At 52.0% G+C, this 16,021-nt stretch overlaps 1 protein-coding gene across 6 annotated transcripts in view; it reads right to left on the bottom strand.

Moving 5' to 3' along the window:
- The window catches only part of LOC123768066 (D-serine dehydratase), a 340,022-nt gene that overhangs the window by 174,024 nt on the left and 149,977 nt on the right, over window positions 1-16,021 (bottom strand). The window lies entirely within an intron of this gene.

Raw genomic sequence — 16,021 nt, 5'->3', positions numbered from 1 at the left:
AAACACTAAGGAAGGGAGCCCACAGGGTTCTGGAACTGGAACCGAAACCGGAGGATAGGCGAGGGGCAAGACGAAGACCCCAAGCTCATCCCCAGCCAGCACAACGAGGCAAGGACAACGAGGACAGGACAGAGAAACCAAGGAACATGGAAAAACCAGGCCCGGCACAGCAAGACTGGCAAGGAAGGACGGGACGGTAGAAGAACGTGTGCAGTGTAACAGGCAATTGAAGGAACACATAAGGCAGCCCAACTTGGGCTGACCCCATACATAGCCCCAAGAGCAGAGACGAAAGCGCCCATGAAGCACAGAATCCACTTGTCAGGCGAACAACAGGGGAGAGGCGGAACCAAAGAGCCAGACCCCAATCCTGCAAGCACAAAACACCCTCGACACAGGAAAATGTACCACCGAACAGGCACCACCACCGTTGCACCGTGGAACAAGGTGAAGGCAGGGCCCCGAACTCAAGCAAGGTTAGACAAGCATAGGAGAGGGGCAGGATGAGTACAGGCAGGAGCTGCCTCGGAAGGGCCAAGAGGCCACCCGCAGTCACCTGTGAACCGAGGAAGGAATCAGGTGGTGAGAACAAGAGCTGCCCTGTATGGGCCAATAGCCCTGCAGTAGGCACCACGGTTGGTACGGTCCACGTTCTCAAGTACATATGTACACCCATTATTACTTCAAAAAACAAAAACAGCGTCAGGATGAAGGAGACGCCAGACAGCACCAACTCCCCTGCAGAACATAGCCGCCAGAGGCGGCCAGGGCGCCCTTGCTGGAGAGGAGGGGGGGAGCGGCGAAGGAGGCTCCCCAATTTAAAATGCAGGGGAAAACCTCGTGACTTCCCCACAGCGGCACTCCAGAATACCCCCAAAGCAACGGGGCACGAATTGGAGAAAGAAAAGAGCGAGAAGCGAAGCCCCCCCCCCCCACCCCGAGAGAAAATGGATGCAGAACATCAACATGTGTGCACACCACCTGGAACCAAAACAAACTCCCACGGCGCATGCGCAGGACATGAAAGAAAAGTAACCCAACAAGGCTAGAAGTAGCCAACCAGCGACAAGGAGCCCAACCGGCGACAAGGAGCCCAATCGGCGACAAGGAGCCCAACCGGCGACAAGGAGCCCAACCGGTGACAAGGAGCCCAAACGGCGACAAGGAGGCCAAACGGCGACAAGGAGCCCAAACGGCGACAAGGAGCCCAAACGGCAACAAGGAGCCCAAACGGCTACAAGGAACCAGTATGGAGGCAAACTTCGGGACACGCAGGAGGTAAGCCGCAAAGGCCAACCGCACCGCAGGCGAAGAGATGCGGGTAGCCGAAAACCTCCGGAAGACGGAACCGAACCAGGGGGAGGAGCAGAACCCAAGCCCAAATCGTACGCAGAGGGGGGGAAAGAAAACCCCACTCCTTGCAATAGTAAGCCCCGCTCAGAAGGATGGAAACCCAGGCGGGGTGCAATGGAGCCCAAGGCCGCTCCTCCCCAACCCCAGGAGCCTCTACACCAGGCCCCGGGGCCGAGTTGACCTCCAAAGCCCCGGCCCCACAAGAAAAAGCCGGAGCAGCCGAGAGAGCTGGAAGAGAAGGGGCCCACTGGTCAGACCCCGGAGCATCAGCCAGAGGAACATACTCGAATGCCTCCACAGCTGCCCCGGATGGGGCATCCCCTGAAACTGCCCAAGTCTCAGAACCTCTAACCCCGCCCCGACCCTGAAGCCTGGAGATGCGTAGGGGCCGGAAGCAGGAGGGGGAAAAACAAGGGGGGCGTGGAAGGAACCAAGGCCGAAGCGACCAAAACCCCCAAGTCTGGGTCCCTACACAAAGCGGGTCAGCATCGGGGCGTCCGGGGAAGCGACAAACCCGAGCGCGTTGCAACAACCTACCCCGCAACGCATGAGCTGCCTGCACCCATAGGAATTCATCAGCAGACTGGGTGAATGGAGTCACGAACAAGCAACAAAGCTCACAGGACTCAGGGTCGAATGTGTCACCGACCCAACAGCCAGCATGACGGAGGCAAAAACAAGGAGAGTCACCCTGAGACAAAGGGACAGAGCAACCCTCAACTCGCACAAAGCGAGTGGGGATGCAAGGGTCTCCACAATCGGACCCGAGAGCCCCCGGGGGGTTTCCCAGGGCCCCTAGACTGGGTCTGCTAAGGGTTATCCCAGGCAGGGCACTGCTAACCGGCACCCCAAACTACCAAGCAACTGCTAAAGCTGAACCCACGAGACGTGTCCACCCGTGAGGGCGAAGCAGGGGGTGCCACCACACAAACGACCCTAATATAAGGGGGGGGGGACACAAGGCAGACCCCCTACCAGGCAAACACAAATATAAAAGAAAAACCACACAAGTGGACAACGTACCCAGAGGGAACAGAGCCGGCCGCTGTGATAGGAGAAAACTAGCTACGCAGTACCCTGCGCCCCACCAGTGCTATAACTACCACTTACCCCAAGCAAACAAGGGAGGAAAACCCCCAAACACTTGGGGCAGCCAAACACCAAGCAGCGAAAAGCCAACAGAGGTAGACCCAAGGTGACTTGTGGAAGGCAACCCCAAGCCCCAAGGGCAGTACTTACAGGGCACTCAGGGAAGGTGACCCTAAGCACATGCAGCCCAAGTACCTGAGAATACTACTCCCAGCTCACACGACTACCGTAAGAGCAGCACTGCAAACAAGTCACAGCACTGAGACAAGACCGGAGCTGGAGCCACACGACCATGCACTATCCCATCAGCCAAGGAACTAGGGCGGGGATCGCCGGCACAGGGGTCTGGGGCTCCCCCTTCCCCCTCCCGGGGGGAAGAGCAGTTGTCAGAGCCGGTCAGCGTCACCCGCGCTGAGAAGTGGGAGTTGCCACAAAGATATTATCACTTAATTATTTCTATGTCTCTGATTTTTTCTTAGTTTTTTGCAGTAATATTATTCAATATTGTGTATTGTAATATATTTATATAACAAAAGTGGTGAATAATCGCTATACTCAAAAGTATGGTGTGCATATTAGTGATTCAATTATTATGTTCATAAAACAATAAACAAACAGTTTTGCTGCTATTACACTCTATACACAAGTTATGAATAAGTATCTGCATGTTTTGTTCACCATAACGAACCACTAAGTTGGTATTGAGAGTCGAAAAGCAACGAGGAGTGACCGCCACACACCAGCCAGCCACTTGCTGCCACTCCCTCAATAACGCCTCACTCGCCCACTTTTTCCTCCCACCATCCTTTTTTATGTTTTATTCAGAATATACAGACGTTATATAAAAGAATCAACATGTTTTGTTCACCACAACTGTACAATTAAGCTGATATAGTTAGTTCAGGCACTAAGAGTCGTCGCTACACACACAGTCAGCTGGCGGCTCCCTCACTCATTCAAGGTCACAAGCACTAAACTTTCTCCCCCAACAATACCGTTTGTGGTGTTATTACAGTATATACAGACGTTATATATAAGTATGTATATGTTTTGTTCACCACAACTGTACAGCTAAGTTGATATAGTTAGTTCAGGCACTAGGAGTCATCGCTACACACACAGTCAGCTGGCGGCTCCCTCACTCATTCAAGTTCACACGCACTAAACTTTCTACCCCCAACAATACTGTTTGCAGTGTTATTACCCTATATACACATATTATATAAAAGTACCAACATGTTGTATGCACCGTAACTGTACACCTAAGCTTGTAGAGTGCCCAAAGAGCATAGTGGCCACCCTCTACACAGCTAGACAAATCATGCAGACGACGTCACCTCCGTCATGCAAATGGCTCCTCCCAGCATAATCCTTTTGCTGTTATTACACTAATACACACATTATATATAAGTATCTACATTTGTGTTCACCATAGAGAACCACTGAGCTGGTATGGTGAATGCAGACAATAACAGGTGGCCACACAGTCAGTAAACGATGCTATCTCCCTCCGTCTCTCAGCATCATTTGTCCCACATCGCTAATTATTACAACAATCCTGCTCTTATCACAACCCTGGTTATTTATATCACAGTCAGGGGTCATCTAGTAATATTGTCATCACTAAATAATAGCAATTATATATTTATTTTGACATTTTTCGGCGATGCTGTGGTCACAAGCTGAACAGCAATGCTGTTCGCTCGTGCTGCGTCCACCAGCCTTGGTTGCTCCAACAGTACTGTGGCTCTTACTCCTGAGAATATTGCCCACGATTATTTAAAAAAATGGCGTCTGTTTACAAGAGCCCTGAGGAAGCTAATGTGAACCCAGTGTAGCCGCGGGCCATTTGAATCGGGCCTGGTACCCTATGGCGTATATGTACACCATGCGCACCGGGGGACATGTTACTCATGGCGTATATATACGCCATGCACAGTTTAACCCTTAAATTGCGCGTCGCATCATATGATGCTTTGACCGACTTGCAGTAAATTGCACATCGCATCATATGATGCTTTGGAGTACTACGCAAGATTTAAACGGCCCGCGGATACACAGGGTTCACCACACCTTCATCAGGGCTCTTGTAAACAGGCGCCATTTAAAAAAAAAATCGTGGACCAAATTCCCGGGTGTTAGGGGGCCTCAGTATTGAGTGAGCTACCAAGCCTTATGCATGCAGCATGAGCTCACAGCACTGCTGTTCAGCTTGTGACCACAGCATCGCCTAAAAATGCCAGAATACACTTGTTCATGCTATTATGTAGCGATGATATTATTACAGAAGACCCCTGACTGTGATAAAACTGACCAGGGTTCTGATAATAGCAGGATTGTGGTGATATTTAGCGGTGCTCCATGGAGGGAGGAGTAATGCTGTGGGAGGGGAGGGGAGGGTAGTGGCATTGTCTTCTGACTGTGTGTGGCCACCTTTTATTGACTGTACTCACCATACCAGCTTAGTGGTTCGCTATGGTGAACACAAATGTAGATACTTATATATAACGTGTGTATAGAGGGTATAAACAGCAAGAGGAGTAGGTTGGGAGCCGCCATTTTGGTGAGGGCGGTGGCGTTGTCTGCACTACTTATCATGTTGTTTACTGGTGACCACGATGGTCTTTGGGCACCATACCAGTTTACTTGTACAAGTATGCCAAACAAAACAGGTAGATATTTATGTATAATGTGTGTATATAGCATAATAACACCACAAACAGTATTGTTGGAGGAGAAATATTAGTGTGTCTGGCCTTGAGGGCGGCAGCCACCAGCGGACAGTGTGAGTAGCTACGTTTTTGTGACATTACTCACAATACAAGCTTAGATGTACAGTTATGGTGAACAAAACATGTAAACACTTATATATAACGTCTGTATATAAAAGAAAAAACAGTATGGTGGGAGGAGAATGGTGGCAAGTCTGGTGAGGTGAGGTGAGGGAGGGAGTGGCAGCCAGCGGCGGGCTGCCACTACCACTGCCACTCAGCATACCAACTTAGTGGTTCGTTATGCTGAACATAAATGTAGATACTTACATATAACGTCTGTATATAGTGAATAAAAGCAAAAACAGTATGGTGGGAGGAGAATGTGGGCGAGTGAGGTATTGAGGGAGGGAGTGAGTGGCTGGCTGGTGTGTGGCAGTCACTCCTCGTTACTTTTTGACTCATAATAGCAACTTAGTGGTTCGTTATGGTGAACAAAACATGCAGATACTTATATATAACCTGTGTATATAGTGTAATAACCGACAAAGTATTTGTTTACTGTTTGATGAACATAATTGAATCAACAATATGCACACCATATTTTTGAGTACAGTGATGATTCACTCATTTTATTATATAAATATATCACACTACACACTATTGAATAATATTACAGCAAAAAACTACGAAAAATCAATCAGAGACATTGAAATAATTAGGTAATTATCTCTTTGTGGCACCTCCGGCCTGACAGCTGGCGAGCAACAGACCGCCTGGGAAGCACACTGAGTCAGCGCCTGTTTTTTGCCAGACTTCCCCGCCCTATAGTGGGCAATATATGCCACTTATGATTTTTTTATTATTTTTTCCATGATCAGTGAACACAAATTAACAGGTTAGGAAGAATTTTTTGTTTTTTTTTTGTTTTTTTTTGTTTTTGTTTTTTGTATGCGCCTGTGGGTGTCAAATGGTATACAGTATAGCCATGCGCCATTTAAGGGTTTAAGGGTTAAGGTGAGCAGGGGATGGTCTCACCTCCTCCCCACCCTTCCCATACACCAACATCACTCCTCCCTCCTCACTGTCTCCCATATGCCAACGAGAGTCCTCAGTAAAAAGATTAGTTAAATGTTCACTTATTTTATTTATGGCTTATATTTATACCTGATTGTTTTGAGTATGAAAAATATGAGTAGTATTCTGCATAAAATGTAATTTTAAGTTAATAGTTTTGGGTGTATGGAACGTATTAATTCAATTTACATTATTTCACATGGGAAAACTCTTTTCGCTTTACAAATTCTTTTCGCTTTTTTTACCATCTCTAGGAACGAATTAAATTTGTAAATGAAGGTACCACTGTATCTACATTTGTATTCACCATAGTGAACCATTAAGCTGGTATGGTGAGTCCAGACAATAACAGGTCATCACACAGAGTCAGCAGATAACTCCACCTCCACTAAAGGGAGCCGGTCGGCCGAGCGGACAGCACGCTGGACTTGTGATCCTGTGGTCCCGGGTTCAATCCCGGGCGCCGGCGAGAAACAATGGGCAGAGTTTCTTTCACCCTATGCCCCTGTTACCTAGCAGTAAAATAGGTACCTGGGTGTTAGCCAACTGTCACGGGCTGCTTCCTGGGGGTGGAGGCCTGGTCGAGAACCGGGCCGCGGGGACAGTAAAGCCCCGAAATCATCTCAAGATAACCTCAAGATAATCCTTACCAAGATCACTCCTCCCACTACACTATGCACATTACAAATTCTCACCACAATACTGCTAGTATCAGAATGCTAGTCACTAAATCCTGTAAATTAATAATTTTTCACTAGTCTATTTTGTAAAGGAACATGAGAAGTCATTTCAAGATTCTTAGATGGACCAAACAATGGCAGTGTGCTGTGGCTAGCACTGTTAACATCTGGAACAGCATTGTGTTCACTGATATCTGAACATTGTACAGTCTTTATCACGGTAAGACTCTTCTGTAATACTATCATCGCCAAATAATGGTAGTTACATATATATTTTGACATATTTAGGCAATGCTGTGATCACAAGCTGAACACTAGTGCTGTTAGCTCATGCTGCATGCACCAGCCTTGGTTGCTTACTCAGTACCGAGGCTCTCACATCTGGGAATGTTACCCATGATTTTTTTTAAATGGTGTCTGTTTATTAGAGCCCTAAAAAAACCAGCGTTGAATGTAATGAAACGCCATTTTCTGGGTGAGTCCCGGAGGCTTCCCGGAGCTATCCCAGGCTGATATGCTAATGTCAGACTTTGGCATCAGTCATGTGTATGGAGTTCTTAGGCCTACCGGGGACCACGGCCAGAACCGGGCCCCCTCAGAGAGGCAAGGGGAGCAATGGCCTATAGAAGACCCCGTGTTAGTGGAAGCATTCTATGTCTGCCATCGACCGGAACAGGCACCCAGAAAGGTAAGCGCCCCAAAACAAACCCCTATTCTGGTTAAAATTGCTACCTAAAACCGAACTAGTGGATAGAACTCCCCAACCGAAAACAAGCAAACTAGTGTGACGTCACACACTGCCGCGCAGCTGTCTGCGCAGCTCCCCCCTCCCCGGGAGGGGGAAGGGGGAGCCCCAGACCCCCCGCGCCGGCTACCCACACCTCAGTTCTTGAGGCTGGATGTCAAAAACGTGAAAAACCGCCGACCAGAGGGAGGGAGGGATGCCGGGGAGCCTCCGGGACTCACCCAGAAAATGGCGTTTCATTACATTCAACGCTGGTTTTCTGGGGGGAGCCCCGTCGGCTCCCCGGAGCTAACTACCCACAGACAGAAAAAGAGGGACTTACCCGGGAGGCGGTCGTCGCTCACCCCTCAACTCGAAGCCGAGACAACTGGCTGCAACCGCCGATCACAAAACATGATGCACCCCCGGCCAGACCAACCAAGCATCAACCACCCATGGACCCCTCCGGAACGCAGCAGTCTCATTCTTCGCCAGAAAAGAAGGAGACGGCTGCAAACGAACAAAACTATCACCACGACCAAAAGAGCAGAAACCCCTGCGCCGGAGGAGAGCATGAAGCTCCCCTACCCAACCCCCAGAGGCCAAAGCCAACAAGAAAAGTGCCTTGGAAAAACAATCCTGGACCGAAGGGGCCACAACGAAACGAGGAGATGAAAGGAAAGCGAGCACTCTGTCCAAAGACCAGGACGGCTCAGGCGACGCATGAGCAGGCCGGAGGTGAAACAATGCACGAGACAGCATGCGAAACGGCGCAGACGTAACATCGATACCGAAAGCAAGCTGAAGCGGCTCCGCCAGCGCCGCACGATACGAAGCGACAGTGTTAGGCATAAGATGACGGTCCTGAAACAACCACGAGAGGAAGGACAAGACCACCCGAACAGACAAGGAGCTAACACAACGAAGACGCAAAAAGAAACGGAAGGACCGCCAGGAAAACTGCATACTGCCGCCGAGAAGAAGCCCTCAGGTGGGACACCAACAAGGAGGCCACCTGATCACCATAGAGATGATAGACTCGAGTCAAAAAAACCATACGCGAAGACTCGAGGAGAAGATCGAACCAGCTACGTGACGTACCGGCCCGATCTGCTGAAAGAGGCGGAGCCGCGGGAAAAACCCTCGGGTTCGGACACCGAGCAACCAGCGCCTGAAACCAAGGCTGGGCCGGCCACCAAGGGGCCAGAAGGACAACTCTCCCCCGGTCTCTAAGCGAGTCAGGACCTGGAGCAACAGCCGAACCGGGGGAAAGAGATACAGGAACCCCCACCTCGTCCAGTCGAGCCGAAAGGCATCGACCCCGACGGCCTCGCAATCGGGGAAGGGCGCCGCATAAACGGGAAGACGCCGCGACCACGCCGACGCGAAGAGGTCCACCTCGGGGCGCCCGAACGTCTGGCAAAGCCAAAAGAAGGACTCGTCGTCGACCGTCCACTCCGTGGAGAGAGGAACGAAGCGAGACAGGGCGTCGGCCAAGACGTTGGACACGCCCCGTACGTGAACCGCCAGGAGAGCCAAACCCCGAGAACTCAGCAGACGAGTCACCCGAAGCGACCAACCCCAAAGAGACAAGGACCGCATCGAACCCCCGCGGTTCAGGCAATGAACCACCGGAGAGCAGTCCGAATGGAGCCGAATCGTCGATCCGCGGGCCACCCGAATCCTCCCCAGAGCAAACCACACTGCCGCGAACTCCCGCACCGTACTGTGAGCTCGACGGAAGGACGGATCCCAACGCCCCTGGCCGGCCTGGTGAGCACTGGTCACAAAACCCCAGCCGAGACGACGCATCCGTGTACACATCGAGCGAGGGCTCGGGTAGGCGCCAAGGCACTGAACCCCGAAAAACCCGAAGAGGAAACCGGTGACGCAGCAACCGACGCAAGTCCCCCGGGGGTCGAACTCTGCGATCGCGAGAGAGGCGGAAGGGGGAACCCCGAAGGAACCAGAACAGCCGTCGAAGCCAAACCCGACCCGGCGGGTAGACCACCATCGCGAAGTTCAGGCTCCCGCACAGCCCCTCGAGCAACCGCCGGGTGCCCCGAGGGCCCTCCAGAAACAGACGAAGGTGGGACCGCAGCCGCAGGAGAGACTCCGGAGGGAGAGACAAGGAGGCGGTTCGAGAGTCCCACACGAGACCCAGCCATGTCCGAACCTGAGAGGGAACCAGATGGGACTTCCTCCAGTTCACCAAGAACCCGAACCCAGCGAGCTGGGAAAGAACCAAATCCCTGGCTAGCAAGCAAGCTGACTGGCTGGGAGCCCAAACCAGCCAGTCGGCGAGGTAGGCCAACACTCGAACACCTAGGAGACGCAAACGAGCCACCACAACCCGTGTAAGGCGTGTGAACACGCGAGGTGCCAGGTTCAACCCGAACGGGAGACAACGAAAGCGGTAACTCAGACGCCCCACTACAAAACCGAGCCAGTCCCTGAACCGCGGATGAATCGGGACATGCCAATAAGCGTCCCGGAGGTCCAGGGACACCATCCAAGCTCCCGGCTCCAAGAGGAACCGAACCTGAGACAGCATAGTCATCCGAAAGGAGGGGCAATGAACCCAGGGGTTCAGACGGGACAAGTCCAGAATGAACCGCAGGTCCGCGCAGTCCCGTTTCGGAACCGGAAACAGACGGGAAACCCATCTGAGGGACGACGTCGTTTCGACGACGCCCAAGCGTACCCACTCCAAGACGACTCGACAGAGCGCAGGGGAAGAAGCCTGCCCTGCCAGCCCCGACCCCCCAAAGAGGGGAGGGGCCACCCAACGCCACCGCAGGCCGCGAGACACGACCCGAAAGGCCCACGAATCGTGGGACCAGGCGCGGGCGAACAGCGCAAGCCACCCCCCCAACGCCCCGTCAAAGGGGCAAACCGCGAAAGGGCCGGCGACCCCTACGAGACCCAGAACCCCGCACAGCGCGATCACCGCGCCGACCAGACGAGGGAGGGTCCGCAGGAGGAGCCAACCCCAAACCTGACACCAGAGGCCTACCACGACGAGAGGAACCCCGAGCCCTGGCACGACCTTTCCGGGAAGACCCACCCCGGGACCCCCGGAAAACCAACAAGTCCGACATCGGACGACAAGCCGCCGACGCAGCCTGAATAAACTGCGCCACGGCCGACTCCCCAAACAGGAGAGGACAAAAAGGCGAAGAACGCCTAAGAGCCAGAGCCCAAGCAGATCCCATGGAGGAACCCAGCACCGCCTGCCGACACGCGAGACGGGAAGCACAGAACAGGGAAACCGCATCCCGCAAAATCGGCGTGAACAGCTTCAACAAGGCAGCCGACGAACGCGCAGCCGAGGACAAGGTGCCGGACCCCGGGACGGACCCAAGCGTCCCCACATCCTCCACGAGCCAATCCGAAGACAGCTCCAGGAGGGAAAAGAACCGCAAGGCCGAACACAAAAGGCCCCGAGCGCGCAAGTCCTCCGCCACGAGCGCCGCCGAAAGGGAGGGAACCTGCACATGGAGCTGAATAACGCCCACATCGCGGGGAAGGGCAGGGGCAAACACGCACTCATTCAGGTACTCAAGTTCACCCCCCAGGAAAACCTGAAGCACCGTGGAAGCTTCCCGCCACTCCAGCGCGCGGGAACGACAGAAGGAATGCCAGGAATCCAGACCAAACAAGGGGCAGTCTGCTAGCCAGGACGACTCCGGAACCTCGTAACGGAGCCAGAAAGGGAACGAAGTCCCAAACCTGAACGTGGACGGATCCATTTCCGAGGCATAATCCGGGTCACGCAGGAGGTAAGCTGCAAAGGCCGCTCGCACCACACCAGGTTGGATGCGATAAGCTGAAAACCTCCGGAAGGACGGAACCGACGTACCCGGGGGAACACGGAACCGTACCCGGGGAGGGGCCTACACCAAATCCAACTCGTACGCAGAGGGGGGGAAAGAAAACCCCACTCCTTGTAACAATAAGCCCCGCTCAGTGGGAAGAAAAACCCAGGCGGGGTCCAACGGGGCCCAAGGCCCCCAAGTCAGCCCCTCCCCAGCCTCGAGGTCCGTCACCACAGGACCCGAGGCTGAGTCCTCTCCCCAAGCCCCGACCCCACAAGACAAGGACGGAGCAGCCGGAAAAGCTGGAGGAAGAGGGGCCCACTGGTCAGACCCTGAAGCTTCGGCCGGGAGACAAGACTCGAATGCCTCTGCCGCCCCCCCGGAAGGGGCAACCCCCGAAGCTGCCCGAGTCTCGAGATCAAGTAACCCCTGCTCCGACCCCGAAACCCTCGGACGCTTCGGGGCCGGAAGCAGGGGCGGGGGACCAGAACGAACAGAAGGGGAAGGACGAGGAGGTGCGGACTGAACCAGGATCGAAGCGACCCCCACCCCCAAGTCCGGGTCTCGAAAAGCAGAGCGGGGCAGCCCCTGGGCATCCGGGGAAGCAACCAACCGAGCGCGTTGCAACAGACGAAACCTAGATTGCAACGCACGTGCCGCCTGTACCCGAAGAGAATCAGAGGATTGGGTAAATTGAGTCACAAGCAAGCAGCAACACTCACAGGACTCAGGGTCGAAAGTATCACCGACCCAACAGGCAGCGTGGCAGAGGCAAAAACAATGAGGGTCACCCTGAGACAAGAGGACCGAGCAACCCTCAAACTCGCACACAGCGAGTGGGGACTCCGGGGTCACATCCATCGGACCCACGCGCCCCCTAGGGGATTCCCAGGGTCCTGAGCGTTTACTTTAAGAGGACTCGCGCTCAGGTAGTCCCAGGCAGGGTGCTGCAAACCGGCGCCCAAAACTACCAAGCAAACTTCTAAAGCTGAACCCCAGGGACGTGTACACTCACGGGGACCTAGCAGGGAGCGCCACCGATGAGAACAGTGGAAGGGCAAAAACAAACTGAAGAAAATGACAGAACCCCCCACCAGGCAAAAACAAAAAGAAAAACAAAACCCCGCAAGAGGACAGCGAACCCCAAGGAACAGAGCCGGCCGCGATGTCGGGAAATACAAGCTGAGCAGCACCCTGCGCCCCTACCAGTGCAAACTGCCTCTTACCTGCCGGTAACAAGGGAGAACAGAACACCCAAGAGCCCAACAGGCGGCCGAAAAACCGAAAGGTAAAACGGACCAGCAGAGGCAGACCCCGAGGAGCCTGTGGAAGGTGGCCCCAAGCCCCAAGGGCAGTACTTACAGGGCACCTAGGGAAGGCAGCCCTAGGCGCATGCAGCCCGAGTACTGGAGATAACTCCTGGCTCTCGCACCCACAAAACTAACACCACACGCAAAGCACAGTGCAGTAGCGACACCGGAGCCAGAGCACACGACCATCGCCTATAGCATCAGCCTCAAGAACTGACGTGTGGGTAGCCGGCGCGGGGGGTCTGGGGCTCCCCCTTCCCCCTCCCGGGGAGGGGGGAGCTGCGCAGACAGCGGCGCGGCAGTGTGTGACGTCACACTAGTTTGCTTGTTTTCGGTTGGGGAGTTCTATCCACTAGTTCGGTTTTAGGTAGCAATTTTAACCAGAATAGGGGTTTGTTTTGGGGCGCTTACCTTTCTGGGTGCCTGTTCCGGTCGATGGCAGACATAGAATGCTTCCACTAACACGGGGGCTTCTATAGGCCATTGCTCCCCTTGCCTCTCTGAGGGGGCCCGGTTCTGGCCGTGGTCCCCGGTAGGCCTAAGAACTCCATACACATGACTGATGCCAAAGTCTGACATTAGCATATCAGCCTGGGATAGCTCCGGGGAGCCGACGGGGCTCCCCCCAGAAAGATGGTGTAAACCCCGTGTAGTTGCAGGACTTTCAAACCTTGCGCAGTACTTTAAAATATATATACAGTACATGATGTGTGCCGTTTAGCCACTTATACCAAAATCCTATAAATATGATTTGCACACTTTAACCACTGTGCTGCACAGCATTAAAATATGATACCCACATGAGGTGCCGAAAATAAATTATTTCTAAAAAATTAGTCTCTTTTTATATTGTTAAAATGCAGTCTTTGATCACGGGAAGCTAAAATAAAATATTGGATGTGACATACTTTAGCCGTGATGGAGCTGAGAAGTTGAGCAAATTATGGGCGCTGAGCGATGGAGCGCTCGGGGACACTCGACCCTGTCAACCCGTGAGGCGGTAGGTACCACGAAAAAAAAATTTCACTATTATTTTTTGATATTTCTCATTCGTTTCTTCTCTGTTTTTTTGCTTTAATATTATTCAATGGTGTGTAATTTGTGGAATTTATATAATTCAATGTGTGGAACATCGCTATACTCAAAATTATGGGGCTCATATATGTGACATGTATATGATATTCTACGATCAATCAAATAATGTTTTTGCTGTTGTTACACTATATATACACATGTTGTATATACCTATCTACATGTTTGTGCACCATAATGAACCACAAAGATTGTGTGTTTAGAATTTATATACACAGAACAAGAATCCAAGGTCAGCCTAGCGGCTGAGTGTGGCAGGGGCTGCCTCAAATATATTTTTACATAATTATTTCAGTGTCTGTGAATGGTTTATATCCAATTTTTGGCAGTAATATTATTCAATAGTGTGTATAATATAGAATGTATATAGTTAAATGTGTGGAACTATACTATTCTCAAAAATAAGCTCATATATGGTGACACATACAGTATTGTAGAAGTTCGCTAATCCGGAATCCACCAATCCAGAAAATGCCCTAATCCGACAAAAATGGTGGCCGGATAAAGTTATCTCCCTATCTGGCCAAAACGTCTATGGAAGCCGGATTAGCAGATGTTTGACTGGATCAGCAGCCTAACACTCGTTGTACACAACCACCACGAAGGGAGGGAGTCACCCTCACTGCTGCTCACTTCCTCTGTCCTGCCCACATTCACTGCCTCCCTCCCTAAAAGATCCTTCTGTAGGTGGCAGTAGATTGCCAGCCTGGAGAATTTCTATTTAATACAATAAAGCATTCCATGAAACAAGTATTTTTAAAACTTTTTATTCTCCTAATAATATTGCTAAACAAAATCTGTAACCAGAAATATATATGATCATGTACATTCAGAATTAAAGAAACAATTCTGGCTTACAGGGTCGGGTGTGTAGGGTTATCGAAGTGAGCCCGCTCTCCCCCACCACCGACACATCTCCCCCACATCCCATACACACACACTCCATTGGACAAGTAATTCAACTGTCCATAATTCATAAGTAAAAATGTATTTCTTTAATTAATAAACAGGAAGCAATAAAACATGTAATGATTATTAACGTATTGTAAAACTGAACTGTACACTTACCACGAAAATAAACATATATTGGCATAAAGCTAAGATATAAATTTTAATATGGGCGGGAGGCTTTGGTCGGTGCTTTGTCAGCGAATTAACACGCTGACTTCATAACACATTCCTCACTACCTCTCCTTCACTGACTAGACGTGACTGACTTAACTGACTGACTGACTTGACTGACTTGACTGACTGACTGCCTACCTGCCTGCCTCCTGCCTGCCTGCCTGCCTGCCTGCCTGCCTGCCTGCCTGCCTGCCTGCCTGCCTGTCTGTCTTCCTGTCTTCCTGTCTTCCTGTCTTCCTTCCTTCCTTCCTTCCTTCCTTCCTTCCTTCCTTCCTTCCTTCCTTCCTTCCTTCCTTCCTTCCTTCCTTCCTTCCTTCCTTCCCCTCCTTGTCTTTCTGCCTCCCTGCCTTCGGATAACTTAAGTTGGCAAACCAGGTGGCTGTCTGTACAAACATTTTTGGAAATGGTCACTTTTGGACTCCCTCGGTGAAAGTAGAAAAAATACTTTAATCCGTATAATGTGCTAAAATAAACCTTTACCGCTGCGAGATAAACAAGTGAAATGCCGGGCCTAACACTCGTACACCACCACCAAGAAGGGAGGGAGGAAGTCGGTCAGGAAGGGAGGGAGGAAGTCGGTCAGGAAGGGAGGGAGTTGGTCGGGAAGGGAAGGAGGGAGTCAGGCAGGAAGGGAGGGAGTCGGTCAAGGAGGGAGGGAGGGAGTCGGTCAAGGAGGGAGGGAGGCAGTCAGTCAGGGAGGGAGGGAGGGAGGCAGTCAGTCAGGAAGGGAGGGAGGGAGGATGGAGGGAAGGAGGAAGGGATGGAGGGAGGGAGGAAGGGATGGAGGAGAGGGAGGGAGGAAGGGATGGAGGAGAGGGAGGGAAGGATGGATGGATGGATGGAAGGAGGGAAGGGAAAGAGGGGGGGGGGAAGGAGGGTTGGAGGGAGGGAGGGAGGAAGGGATGTTGAGTTGAGGTGAAGCAGTGTGTGTATGGGATGTATGGTGGGGGGGACGGGTAGGGGAGGTGTGTCGGTGGTGGGGAAGGGCCGGCTTACTCTGATAAGCCTAACACACTTAACCCAGTTAACAAGATTTGTTTCT

This window comes from Procambarus clarkii, chromosome 59, assembly GCF_040958095.1.
Source record: "Procambarus clarkii isolate CNS0578487 chromosome 59, FALCON_Pclarkii_2.0, whole genome shotgun sequence".
Classification (NCBI taxonomy): Eukaryota; Metazoa; Arthropoda; class Malacostraca; order Decapoda; family Cambaridae; genus Procambarus; species Procambarus clarkii.
The sequence above is the reverse complement of the archived record's forward strand: the minus strand, read 5'-3'. Positions and strand labels throughout refer to the sequence as shown.